Raw genomic sequence first — 14,047 nt, forward strand, 5'->3', positions numbered from 1 at the left:
TGATCACAGAATAAGACCTTCAATTGCAATAAATGGAACACTACACATTTCAAACATGCCAGAAAAATGAACTGTAACATCAGATCCAACAAGACCAAACTTCAATTCAGAAAAATAGTGAGGCACCAAGCTGAGCATCAGCTCTGCTTTCCCCCAGTGTATAAAACGTATATGCTGATAATTAATGGACACACAAGAAGAGTTTGTACCAAATACCAAAGGAAGACTAATACAGTGCACATAGTTTTTATCAATGCTAAGAAACTGCTGCCAATTTCATCAAGGTTAAAAGCATTTTAAAACGTTCAAATAGGGTGGGGGATGTAGCTCAGTGGCATAGCTCTTGCCTAGCATGTGTGCTTGATCCTGGATTCAATCCCCAGTACCACAAAGCAATAAATAAATAAAATAAAACATATGCTAGTTTACATAGATTTCCTATTTTTGGTGCAAAATTAGAAAAAAGTTCTTTTTTTAGAGTTAAGTTTTAAACTAAGCTAGAAATAAAAATACAAAGGTAACATTATTAAAAGTTCAGATATAGCAAAATACAGTTGCATATTACTCAGCTGTTCTTTGATAAATAAGAATAATTAGTCATTAATCTTACATGTTCTATACATGAATATGGAAAAACTCAGTCTCTTCTGTATTGGGGAAACTATGATAATGGACATAATTAGAAAGAGAAAAAGTATCTTAAGAGTAGCCACAGAATATGTAAATGTCAGAAAAATGCAAAAACACACATAGATTGGCCACTTGAGTTTCTCAAATGAAGACTTTTACTTGAAATTTCAAATTGAAGAAATATAAATTTCTCCATAATATTAAGAACAATTGCTCATGATTTTTTAAAACATAAAGTGAGCAGAGCATTTTTCACTACATTTTTATAGAATTATTAGATTAGAAACAAGTAAATTGATTGGTCAAGAGATTACTCTCATACTGGAATAATAAAGTATAAAGAGAAATCTATGTTAAGAGTCATGATAATCAAGACAGTATCTTGGCTAATAAATTTTGGAGATAAAAACCACAGCACTGTCAATTTCCTATTACACACTCTTACATGAATGCCCTCGTTCTTTGTCTCAGAAACATATTGGTATCAAGCACAGAAATTTCTAAGTTTAATGAATCCTAAAGTAACCCATATTAAAATATATTAATATTTTATAAGATTAATATGACATACGTGTGTATGTGTTGTATGTTTCCAAGAGGTTGGTGGAAAGGGCTATGCTTCACCCCACCACCACCACCCAATATTTTCATTTCTTACTATTTTTTCAATTCACAGATGAATAAAGCCCCTTTAAACTTTGGAGTGGCCCAATGCATCATAACTAATCTAGTCTGAATTTTACATTCTATCTATATCCATAGAAAATGTTTTGAAGTCCATCCTATTTGAAAATATTAAAAGATTTAATCTAATGCTGTTTACCAAATTGATAGCCTGGCACATACTAGGTGCTCAACAAAAGTTTATGGAACCAGGAAATGAATGTGTCAACAGAAGAATGCCATTTGCATCATTAAGATGCATATTTTGGGTTGCATTTCTCTTTTCCAGATACTCGATTTGACAACTAATTAACCCTTTTTGTTAGTGGCTTCTCCTCTAGTACATGCTCCTGAAGAGGTATTCCTTGAAATAAGAAAAAAAGGAAGGAAGGAAAAAACTCACATCTAGTAAACTAGAGTGACCTTAACAGTGATCTCAAAGGATCCGTGGCATTTGGCTGGGATAGAATACAGAGCGAGGTGACCCTTTGCCACTTGGAATGCCATCTCATGTGCTCTACCTCAAAGATGCACCTGCCCAGGGGACTCAAGAGGAAAGGCAGGTTTCCACATTACTAACTTGGCAACTATGCAAACTTAGATATTTCTGACCACTTCATTTTCTTCTTATAGAAGAAGTTTTAAGTTTCACACTTTAATCTCTTAGATGAGAATACTTTGAAAATTGGTAAAAAGAATCAAAAGAATAGATCATGTGATTTTTAAGTTTCATAACATTGTAATACTAAAATGTGTAACAATATACTTTGACCCTGTGGACATAAACATCTATTGAAAAAGCAGATTTCTACCAGTACCAGGAGGTCTAGAGAAAGCTAGAATGCCCTGAACTTGTGTGTTAACTCTGGCAGCTATATGATGCTAAACATTAAGTCTCTTTTTTCTCACCTAGAAAAACAGACAGATAAGTAGACCCAAAAAGGTGATACTGAGAATTGCACCCATGAAGTATATAGCTTCATCTAGATATTCAGGAAATGTAGACACCTTCTCTTTGACCTTCTCTCATTAAAAACAAACAAACACATCATGCAAATTACGAAATCAATTTTTTTTTATTCTTTCCATCCAAGTGATTGTAATATATTATAATATAGCCTTTGAGTGTGCTTTATTCACATTTTAAATATTTAATTCTATGGAATATGCAAAAATTTTGCTTTCATCATTTATGGCTAAAATTTCTACTACATTTGTTCTTTCCAACATTTTTAATGTTACTATAAATTTGGTAACCAAATATATGCATATTTTTATAGGTACTTTTAAAATATACCAAATAGCACAAAAAAATTAAAATCATCAATAATCCTCTAATTCAGAAGTAATTCTTACTAATTTAAGGGTCTTTATTTCCATTCTATGTATTCAAATTGGATTATTGTCTATATATCCTGTATTGAAACCTTTTCACATTTATAAATATTTTATGAACATTTTGAATGCCTTAATATTCTTAAGCATTCTATATAATATGTGATATAATGATAATTTTCATGACTACATATTATTTTATCTCACGCATAAACCATAAATGACTTTATCACAGTCACATTGTTAAATATTTGGGATGGTGTGTTTTGTTCATTTTTGTCTTGTTATTTTGGGGTAGGAGGGATTGAACTCAGGGGCTCTTGACTAATGAGCCACATTCTCAGCCCTATTTTGTATTTTATTTAGAGCCAGAGTCTCACTGAGTTGAGTAGCACCTCGTTGTTGCTGAGGCTGGCTTTGAACTCAAGATCCTCCTGTGCTGCTGAATTACAGGCGTCCTCTACCCGCTACCCGCGCCGGGCAGGGATGGTTGTTTTTAAGCAGAAATAATATAATGAAGTACCCTGCAACTCTGATCCAGCCTCAGCAGTTGTCAATTTGTGGTCAGTCAAGTTTCAGGTCTATTCCCACTTATTCTCCATACCACTCTCAGGTTATTTTGAAGCAAATCCATTTATTATTTCATCTGTACATATTTCACTGCATACCTTTAAAAGATAAAAACTTTTTTAACACAATCACCATACATTATCACACTTTAAAATACTAACAATCATTCTTTCACAGCATCTAATATCCAAGCAGTATTTAAAGATCCATCTTTTAAATACTTTCTGCGACTTCCTCTCCAGATTGTTAAAATCAACATCTAAATCATCCCCATACATTGTCAGTGGTTAATAGGTTCTTCTCCGTCTGTCTTTCTCCCCCCATTTCCCTTACAGTTTATTTGTTGAAGGAAAACAACAAAAACAAACACACAAAGGTCAATGAGTTTATTTCATTTCTCATGTTCTGGATTTTGCTGATTGCATCATCTTTCAACATGGACATATTTCCCTATCAACTAAATTCCTAGAAATAGGTTTTTAGGGCTTAAATTTAGTTTTAATTTAGGCTCAAATTTAGTTCCATGTTTTAGCAAGAATATTTGGTATAGTATGGTAATAAGGATATCCATTAATTTATCAACACTGCACAATAGTGATGTAATCATTTTACTAATACGACACTAGGATAGCAAAATTCTTAGAGCTAAATATGCATGCATATTTATGTGCATATGTTTACATTAAGGAAAATTTCCTAAGAAATATCTGAATCAAAGTAAATTTACATTGACAAATTTACATTATCATATATATATTTCCCCACTAGGAAAGTATATATTTTCCTCTAGGAAAGTTATACTAGCTTGTATCCCAATGTTGGACATTATCATTGTTTAAACATTTCTGTTAATTTGCTAGCCAAGAATGTGAAATATATTATTGTGATTTTTTGATGCTTTGCCCAACTATAAAATTAATCATGTTTTCTTTAAATTAAAATTTGTGTTATTTTGTGAACTATCAGCATTGTTTTCTAACCATTTCTGGTTGTTGTTGCTGTTTTTTGTTTTGTTCTTTTTCTGGTTTCATATATATATGCATATTTTGTAGGTACTTTTAAAATATACCAAATAGCACAAAGAAGATTAAAATCACCAATAATCCTCTAATTCAGAAGCAATTCTTACTAATTTAGGGTCTTTATCTCCATTCTATGTATTCAAATTGAATTACTATCTATATTCTGTCAAATTGAATCACCATCTATATATCTAAACATGGATAGATACATAGATATAGATATATATTTAAGCATTCTCAAAACTTGATCTCAGTTAGTGGACCCTACTGTGTAATATATAAAGACACCACGTACCTGTAATATCTAATTATTCTTATCTACTATTATGGTACATTTGCCCAGCCTAACATTCTATCAGAGGTTCTGATAAAAAATGGCAAAGCAGATGTTCATAAGATGTGCTGAACATGATTTCCATACCATTTCAGAAAGAGTAGTTTAATTCCTTACAATGAGAGACTGAGGTAACCAGCCTGATCTACCATTATGCTCAGCAAATGGTCATTCTAAATTTAGAAGTTTTAAGATCACTAATGTTCCAATGGCATTATGCTTAAGGAACATAGAACACTCTACTAAATATAGTGGCTGTAAAACTCCTCATATCTCCATATAAAAATTATAGTTTAATTATAGTTTCCTTCATCTTTTGGCTTTGCAAATATTCTTTTCCCTTACAAATAATAAAAAGCAAAAAAGTGTTTCATATTATGATGTACTTCAAAGGTAATAAGGAAAACTATCACAGTTGAATCACTATAGATAAAGAGGTTGACTACTGTCCTTGAAGAGTCCAGTTCCTAAACATACCATAGGTTTCAGAACAAGCTCTAATACTAGAATAAATACCCACAGATGAGGTTGTGCACATTCAGTACAACTTTATGAATATTTTTCTCTGAGGGGGGGTTATAAACAACTGAAAATCTGGAACTGACACATTAGACTTTATGTCATTCAAGTCCAAATATAAAATTTAAAAAATAATAATAATATTTAGTAGTAAACATTGAATGATAAGTCAATATAGGTGAGGAAAACAAAATATTTAGAATTAAATGAGGAAGCTAAAAGTTAGAATTAGGTCTGTGCCACATCAATCAGGATCGTGTGTGCATCAGGATCATGAAAATAGAGTTAATAATGCTCAAGTCATTTAGTTACATGGAAGCGTAGCTCAATGGTTTTCCAATTTCTAGCATACATAGTATATAATGGAGATAAAAATACTTAAAAAGAATGGAAAGGATAGGAAAAGTGTAGAATGAAGGAAGGTAAGAATGGACACAGAGAGAGGAATTAAGGGAGGAAAACTTGATAAGAAAATATTTCTCATTTCAGAGAAGAGCATTTTCCAATTGTAATTCATCACAGTGCTCATTTAATTATAATCAGCTCTATAACTATCTTTTAAAACTCCAAACAAGTATACATTAGAATTTTAAGATAATTTTCTTGTAGCACTTAAGACCCAAATATTTCACATTAATTTCCTTAATCATTTATAAATTCACATCATTGAACACATAAACAACAGTCTAAACTATTTCAAAAAAGAAAGCAAAAAGTTATCACTTTTGTAGAAGTGCAAAATGTCCCTCAAGGATGGTTATTTTGGCTCATACCCTATCAAACAGAGTGAGGCAGGCCTAACTGAGTCTTTATTTAAACTTGGGCATTGTCTAAACTTTCTAAACTCTGCAAGAAGGAGGATAACAACTGGGTCTACCCAATAGAGCTGCTATATATATTTTGGTAATGCTTGTTAAAACATTCATACACTCAAATGACATGGATGTACTCAGGGAAAATTAATTATTGCTATCATCTTGATCATCATCACCACGGTATCATCAAAAATGACTGGGAATTTGTACATCAAAGAGTTTTCCATAAAAAAGGTATGTCCTATTAAAAAATTCTCTTCTTCTCACAAGGGTGCCGTATCACACAATACATCTGTTTTAAAATAAGTCTTTCAAATGGTGGCCAGTGAAATCAGGGGTTCTCAATGAGAGAAGGTGTTTGCCCTTCAGGGAACATTTGTCAACGGCTGGAACAAGGAAGGTTTAGCAGGCTGGGGAGGTGTTGCTAACTATCATCTTGTGGGTAGAGGCTAGGGATGCTGCTAAACATTCTAGGATGCATTGGAGAGACCCCTGCCAACAAAGAACTATTGGGCCTAAAAGTTAATAGCAGTGAGGTTGAGAAACCCTGCAGGGAAGTCAATATACTCCTAGTAAATACATGCATAAAGAAATATTCAGCCCTTCACTAAAACAAATAATTTTGAAAGACTCCTATGTATTTTCCTAATTTCTATTTAACTTCAATTGGTTGACCTACAATCTCACAAAGCTTAGTTTCATAATCACAGTTGTATCACTCACTGACTGCATTTGCTCAGACATCTATGAAGCTATCATTCTTTTCCCATATAATCCAGTAGCTTATTCATGCCTTTTGGGGAAATGCTTAAGAGGCACTAACAATTTCTTACATTTGATATTTTAATGTCTAGAATATATATTTTTATCCTAACGATTGTGCTAGGAGAAAAAGTACACTTGTGAATACATGTTAGCCATATGGAAAAGACAATGAGGTTTAGTAATTAAAACTGAAAAGGTAAAGAGCTATGCAGTAATTAGAACACTGATTAATCAGCTGATAATTTTATCTTGATTAATGCTGCTAGTTTCTTTTCTTATTGACCTAGGAAAGGTAGGTTTAGACCAATTAAATATAAATTATTCTTTTTATACATTCTGGGTAGCTTCCAGTATTCTAAGTCATACTACATTTAAGAAGTACCATTAAAATGCTTTTACTAAATTCGGCAGCTCAACAAAAGAGAATTAGGTTTATGTTCCAAACATACTGATGCTTTTATCTAAGGCTAAATTATACAAAACTGGTTTGTTTCAATATTATCCAGGGAATATCAAAATTAGAATGAGTTGCTATTTTTAAAAATCCTCTGGTAACACTCAGTTAAAATAATCTAGATACCTCATATGTTTTACTAAATCTAATATGAGAAATTAGAACAATTGAAATTGAGGAATATGACAAGCGTTATGTATAGATTTTCACTTTATAGAAATTTGTGGCTATGCCAATTAACAGCACAGATCATTTCAGTATTAAGGAGATGCAAACATTAATTCTTAGCCAATCCATTTTCTAAGAGACCTCAATAAACAAACAGAGCTACTGATGAAGATTCCTGACTTCCACAAATGAATATGTTATTAGCAAGCCTATTTTAATAAAGCCAAGCAGATCTAAAAAAAAAAAGAAAGAAAGAAAGAAAAGAAAAGAAAGCAAGAAAAAGAAAAATAGCCAGAAGGTACAAACTAAAAATAATGATTTAGAAAGAGTAAGATCTCTCATTTTTTTATTAAAAGAATTCCACTCGAATGACAGGTTCTTATAAAGCCAAGCAGTTAACACATTGGTACAGTCTGTTATTTGTTGGCTCATTTTCTAATACAGGATCCAGGCACATCTTTCCAGAAGAGCCACTTGTGGAAAACCAACTTTCTTCTCCTTTCCTGTTTTTCTCTTGTCCCTTGGGCCTGATCCCACAGTCTCCAACCACTGTGGAAGCTCTAGAGGTGATAAAGCTGCCCTGCTTTTGGTAGATGAATGTCTTCACAGGCAACTGTCTCAGAGGTAAATCTCAGAAAATTTCCTTTGTAGATATGTACCTTGGCATTTTCTTAAAGTGTCAGAAGGAGTATGAAGATGATTTCAATAAAAACAACAGCAAACAACCTCACCTATTAGTATGTGAGCACTTGCTACAAACCACAGACTTTGACAAAGTTGGACATTTATTGCATTGTTAATCATCAAACAATCAAATGAGTTAGAGTCTACTTTAGCCTTATTTCATAGATAAAGACTGAGACATGAAAGGGCGAAAAAGTAGAATGCAGTTTTAATCATCGCAATTGAACTGAGGGAATCTTTTTCCTCTGTCCTTGTTCTGATTTTTGTTTGGGGTCTGGATTTTAGCAACTTAAATGCAATGTGGAAAAAAAAAAGAGAGAATAACTTATCCACTTGATAGGTAAGGGCATATTCAGTAGGTCTATCTTTCTGACTAGTAGTGATTTAAACAAGGATGACTAATGCAATTCTTGATAATGTTTTATGTGCATGAGTTTATTAAATGCAACCAAGTACTTCGTGAGATTTCATAGCAACTGCTAAAGGTAGAAAGGTTGATACAGAAAATGCTTGCCCAATTAAATGTTTGACTATAAGATGATATTTTAAATAAATAATGAAAAGGCCATCCACTCAATAAGTATATTCAAGCTATTTAGCCTCTTGCCAATTCCTAAATAAGTGGCTACATTGGATAACAATAGTCACTCATTTGACAATACCTCTGAGATGATGAGATGTAACAGTGAATGAAACTTTCCTCATGGAGACTACACTCTAATTACATGGAAAAACACTAAAATTAATGAAAATTTTATAGCAAAACACTAGGGACAGTTTATTTGTAAGGTATTTATAGAAGTCAAGGAGTTGATAAATTAATCAGAAATCTTTAAACAGGATTTCAATTTTAACATTTACTGAGAATTTGATTATCTATAATAGCTACATTTAGCATTACATAGCACCTCGTCATTAAGTACTTATTTTGTCATTGATCCTTGTGAGTTAGGTCATACTGTTGTCCCACACACACATACTATTTTTTTTTTATAAAGGAGAGACTTGTTTGAAAGAATTAAGTTATTTGCCTAAAAATATCAAATAAGTAATAAAACTAAGACTGAACACTTAAGTTATGATAGGAAAAACCAAACAAAATACTAACCAAACTATAAACACACACGCATAACATTATACGGTAAAGAACATGTATACAAAGTTTATTTATTCTATAAACATTTACTTGTCTACAAGATGGGCCATGAGAAATATGTGGCCCTTTGTCTAGACTTTGATAATTGAGTAAACATTGAAATAAATACAGAAAGGGAACATATGGAGGTAAAGCAGTTACAACATTGCAAACCAAGACAAGGTGTGAAGCCATGCAAGGATCTGGTAACTTTAGGGAATTATGACTACTGAAGATAGTTAAAGCATAGGGTCCCCAAGGAAGATAGGTTCAATGGCAGTCGGGACTGTGTGCTGAAGGATCCATGAGCACTATGCAGTGACTAGGTACTTAATTTCATTGGCTACGTAGAATTCTCAGTGGTTTTAAATGGAAGATGTGAACTTTCTATGATATGATTAATAGTGTAGGAAATTAACACTGTCAGTAGTATGAAGAAACGATTGTCAAGGTGAAAGCTCCTGTTGCTTATCTCGCCTAAGCCTCCTGGTATGTGCAAAAAAAACCTACCATAAGTCAATGTGGCTGTAAAGGGGAGGGCAACTGGAAAACAGGCACAGAAGGAGAGACTGGAAAGGTGGATTAGGTCAAGATTCCATAGCCTTGATGGTTAATTCTTTAATCTTTATTTTGTAGGCAGCCTTTATAGCACTTATGATCAAAATTCTATTAGTTGTCCATTTGTATTTCTCTCAGTATCTAGCACTAAATCATTGAATTGCACATATGGTAGACAGCACATTTTTTAAAAAGATAATTATGTCTAGGACTAAATCTAACCAAAATCAACAGAGACACATGTATTTCTGAAAGAAAATATGCCTTTCTCCAAGGCCAGGGACAGGGGGGGCTCATGTTTTATAGCATCAGACACTAAAAATAAAAACATATTTTGAGAGAGAAGTTTATGATTTTAAGGGAAAAAGGTATTGGGGCACTAAAATTATAACTCATGAAAACATGTAACTAGAGTCTACAATAACAATAAAATAATTTTACTTTTAAAAATATTTGTACAGATTAAAAGCTGTTAAAGTGCCTAATAAAGAAATAGTACTGTAAATATGGGACCTCACTTTAAATATTGATAGGTAAAAATAGCTTGATGGGAGAGTTTGAGGCTGCTGACTATGTGAAAAAGAACAAAAGGCACGTGGAAGTATTGCTCAATTAGCTCTCCCAACATGGAGCAGAGGGCTCAGCTGGGCCAGAGAAAGAAACTGCAACCAGCAATTCATTCCCCTACATCTTGCCTACTCTGCTCTGTGGGTTTATATTGAATCTAAACTTTGCTACTTGCTAATATAAACTATCTGTTGCATATGAACCCATGTGATTTCCATTCTAAACAGGTATCATTCCCATATTTACAAGTTTCCTAAGAGCTAACTAATATTATAGAAGCTCATGCATGGCAGGATGTACTGTAACTGGAATTATCAAAAGAAAATCTTCTAATACCAATAAAGTAAATACTTTTTTCCTTTTTTGAAATAGACATGCATTGAAGAAGATGACATGTAAATAACACATGAATGAAAATAGTAATAAAACAAATAGCTACAAGTCACCAGTCAGCTTAAAAATAATACTATAGCTATTTTTGAAGCCACCTCCCTGTTGACATCCCCATCAGTACTGCACATTCAGAGGTAAACACCATCATGAATTTAGTTCACAGCATTCCTCTACCTCATTTATAGTTTATATTAATTTATATGTTGTCTGATTTTGCATGTTATGTTTTGTTCTGTTAATGGAATTACATTGGACATAATCTATACCTTGGTTTGTTCACTCAATATTATGCTTTTAAGATTTAATTTTGACAATGTATGTAGTTGAAGCCTATCCACTTACACTTCTGTATAATATTGCATTTCATGAATATATCAAAATTCATTTTTCCATTCTACTGACAATAGATATTTGGGATGTCTCTACTATTATAAACATATATATATGTTTATAATATATACATATAGACATATATATATAGACATATATATATATGTCTACTACTATTATAAACAATATAATTATGCATATTCTTGTGCATATCTCTAGATACATGCATACAGCATTTCTCTTGAGTATATATTGCTGGAATATAGGGAATTCACATGTTTTGCTTTATTACATAATAGAGATTGACTTCTAAAGTGGTTCTATTTCCATTTTCACATACATTATATGAGCTCCCATTCCCCCACACCCCAAACCATCAACATACTGTAGACTTCTAATTTCTATTAATCTGGTAACTGTAAATGGTTTATCATTGTCTCAATTTGCATTTTCCTGATTGTTAATGAAGTAAAAAAATTTCTTTGCTTGCTAATCATGCATCTTTAATGTGAAACTCCAAGAGTCCATGTTTTCTTTGACATTATTTGTATTTTACACATAAATTTGTATTTGTCCCCTCCTTTCTTTCACATGGACCCATCCATCATTTACATGCACATTCCACCATGTAATGCCATCCTCCAGATTATGACACATCCTGAGGCCATCAACTGACACAGCCATCCAATATTGAATTGCTAGCCTTCAGAACTATAGGCCAAAATAAGCCTCTTTTCTTTATAAATTATCTAGTCTCGGGTACTGTTATAGAAACAGAAAATGGACTAAGAAAAAGTAGAGAAAAGATAGATCTTTCAATACTTCACCATTAAATATTATGATCTATTATATTTCCTTTAGAAATCCTTTATATGATTAAAAAATTTATATATGCCTTTTTTAAAAGTTTTGTCATATTTTTATTATTCAATTGCATTAAGTAATTTTCCTGGATCTATAGGATGATACTATTGTATTCCATTGTTGTGCCACTTTACATACCTATTAAAAAACATACTTCATTTTTTTAATTTATAGATTTTATAAATTAAAATTTTATTTATAAATTGCTAAATTCTCTCTCCCCACACTTTAGGTTTTTGAATCTAAGAACATGGTGGAAAAATGAAGAGACCCAGAATAGCTAAGGTAATCTTTAGCAAGAAAAGTGAAGCAGGAGGCATCACAATACCAGAACTAAAATTATACTATAGAGCTACAGTAGTAAAAATGTCATGGTTTTGGCACCAAAACAGACACAAAGACCAATGGTACAGAACAGAAGACACAGAGACAAACCCACATAAATACAGTTATCTCATATTAGACAAAGGCACCAAAAATATACATTAGAGAAAAGATAGCCTCTTCAACAAATAATGCTGGGAAAATTGGAAATCCTTATGTAGCAAAATGAAATTAAACCCTTATCTCTCACCCTGCATGAAACTTAACTCAAAGTGGATTAAAGACCTAGGTATGAGGCCAGAAACCCAGCGCCTAATATAAGAAAAAGTAGGCCCAAATCTACATCATGTCAGCTTAGGACATGACTTCCTTAACAAGACTCCTCAAGCACAACAAATAAAATCAAGAATCAATAAAAGGGATGGCATGAAACTAAAAAGCTTCTTCACAGCAAAGGAAACAATCAGGAATGTGAAGAAAGTACCCACAGAATGGAAGAAAGTCTTTGCCACCTGCATCTCAGATAGAGCATCAACCTCCAGGATATATAACAAACTCAAAAACCTTACCACAAAACAACAACAGCAACAACAAAAATAACCCAATCAATAAATGGGCAAAGGAACTAAACAGGCACTTCACAGAAGAAGAAATATGAGTCAACAAATGTATGAAAAGGTGTTCAACAACTGTAGCAGTTAGAAGAATGCAAATTAAAATTACACTGAGATTTTAGCTCACATCAGTCAGAATGCAACAAACAAAAAATGTTGGTGAGGATGTGGGAATAAAGGTATACTCATATATAGCTGGTACAACTACTTTGGAAAGCAATATGGAGATTCCTTAGAAAACTTGGAATGGAACCACTACTTGACCTAGCTATCCCCACTCCTTGGTGTATACCTAAAAAACTTAAAATCAGCATACTATAGTGACGCAGTCACATCAATGTTTATAGCAGCACAATTCACAATAGCTAAACTATGGAAAAACCCTAAGTGCCCTTCAACTGATGAATGGATAAAGAAGATGTGGTATGTTTACACAATGGAGTATTTCTCATCCATAAGAAGAAATGAAATTATGGCATTTGCTGGTAAATGGATGGAACTATCATATTAAGTGAAATAAGCCAATCCCCAAAACCAAGGTCTAAATGTTCTCTCTGGTATCAGATACTAACCTCAATATGGGATGGAGGGTGGAGAATAGAAGTATTTTGGATTGGACAAGGGAAAATGAAGGGAAGGGAGGTGAATGAGAATAGGAAAGATAGTAGAATGAATTGGATTTTATTTTCCTATGCTCATATATGAATACACAACCAATGTTATTCCACATCATGTAAAACCAAAAGAATGGTAATTTATACTCCATGTGTGTATGTCAAAACACATTCTACTGTCATATATAACTAAAAAAGAACAAAATTTTTAAATGCAAAAATAAATGGTGAAATCATGCTATAATTGTCCTTATTTATAGTGAATGCCTCGAAAAATAAGCTGGAGTGCTGACTTCATTTTTCTCTCATCTGGAAAAATTCTGTAAGAATGGAATTTTCAGTTACTTACTGATTTGGTAGAAGATTCCAACAAAATTACATGGCTACAATGATTTTTGAAGATGAAAATATTCATACAGATCTCTAGCAAAATAGAGCACTCATTTTTCTAGCTCCTTTTCATTCTATTTTGATAATCTTTGTTAGGAATTTACCATTTCATGTGTTCTCAGCTTTGCTGTCATGGAGGCATTTGTAATGCCCTATATTTATCTTTTTAGATTCTGTTGAATTTTTTTTTAATTTTTCTAATCATTCCTATTTACTTTTGTCTTCTTTCATTTTTTTTCTTGAATATTCTTACTATGGGCCATTGATTTTATTGCTCTTTGAGGGGAATAGACTTTGAT

The sequence above is a fragment of the Marmota flaviventris genome, chromosome 14 (assembly GCF_047511675.1).
Source record: "Marmota flaviventris isolate mMarFla1 chromosome 14, mMarFla1.hap1, whole genome shotgun sequence".
Classification (NCBI taxonomy): domain Eukaryota; kingdom Metazoa; phylum Chordata; class Mammalia; order Rodentia; family Sciuridae; genus Marmota; species Marmota flaviventris.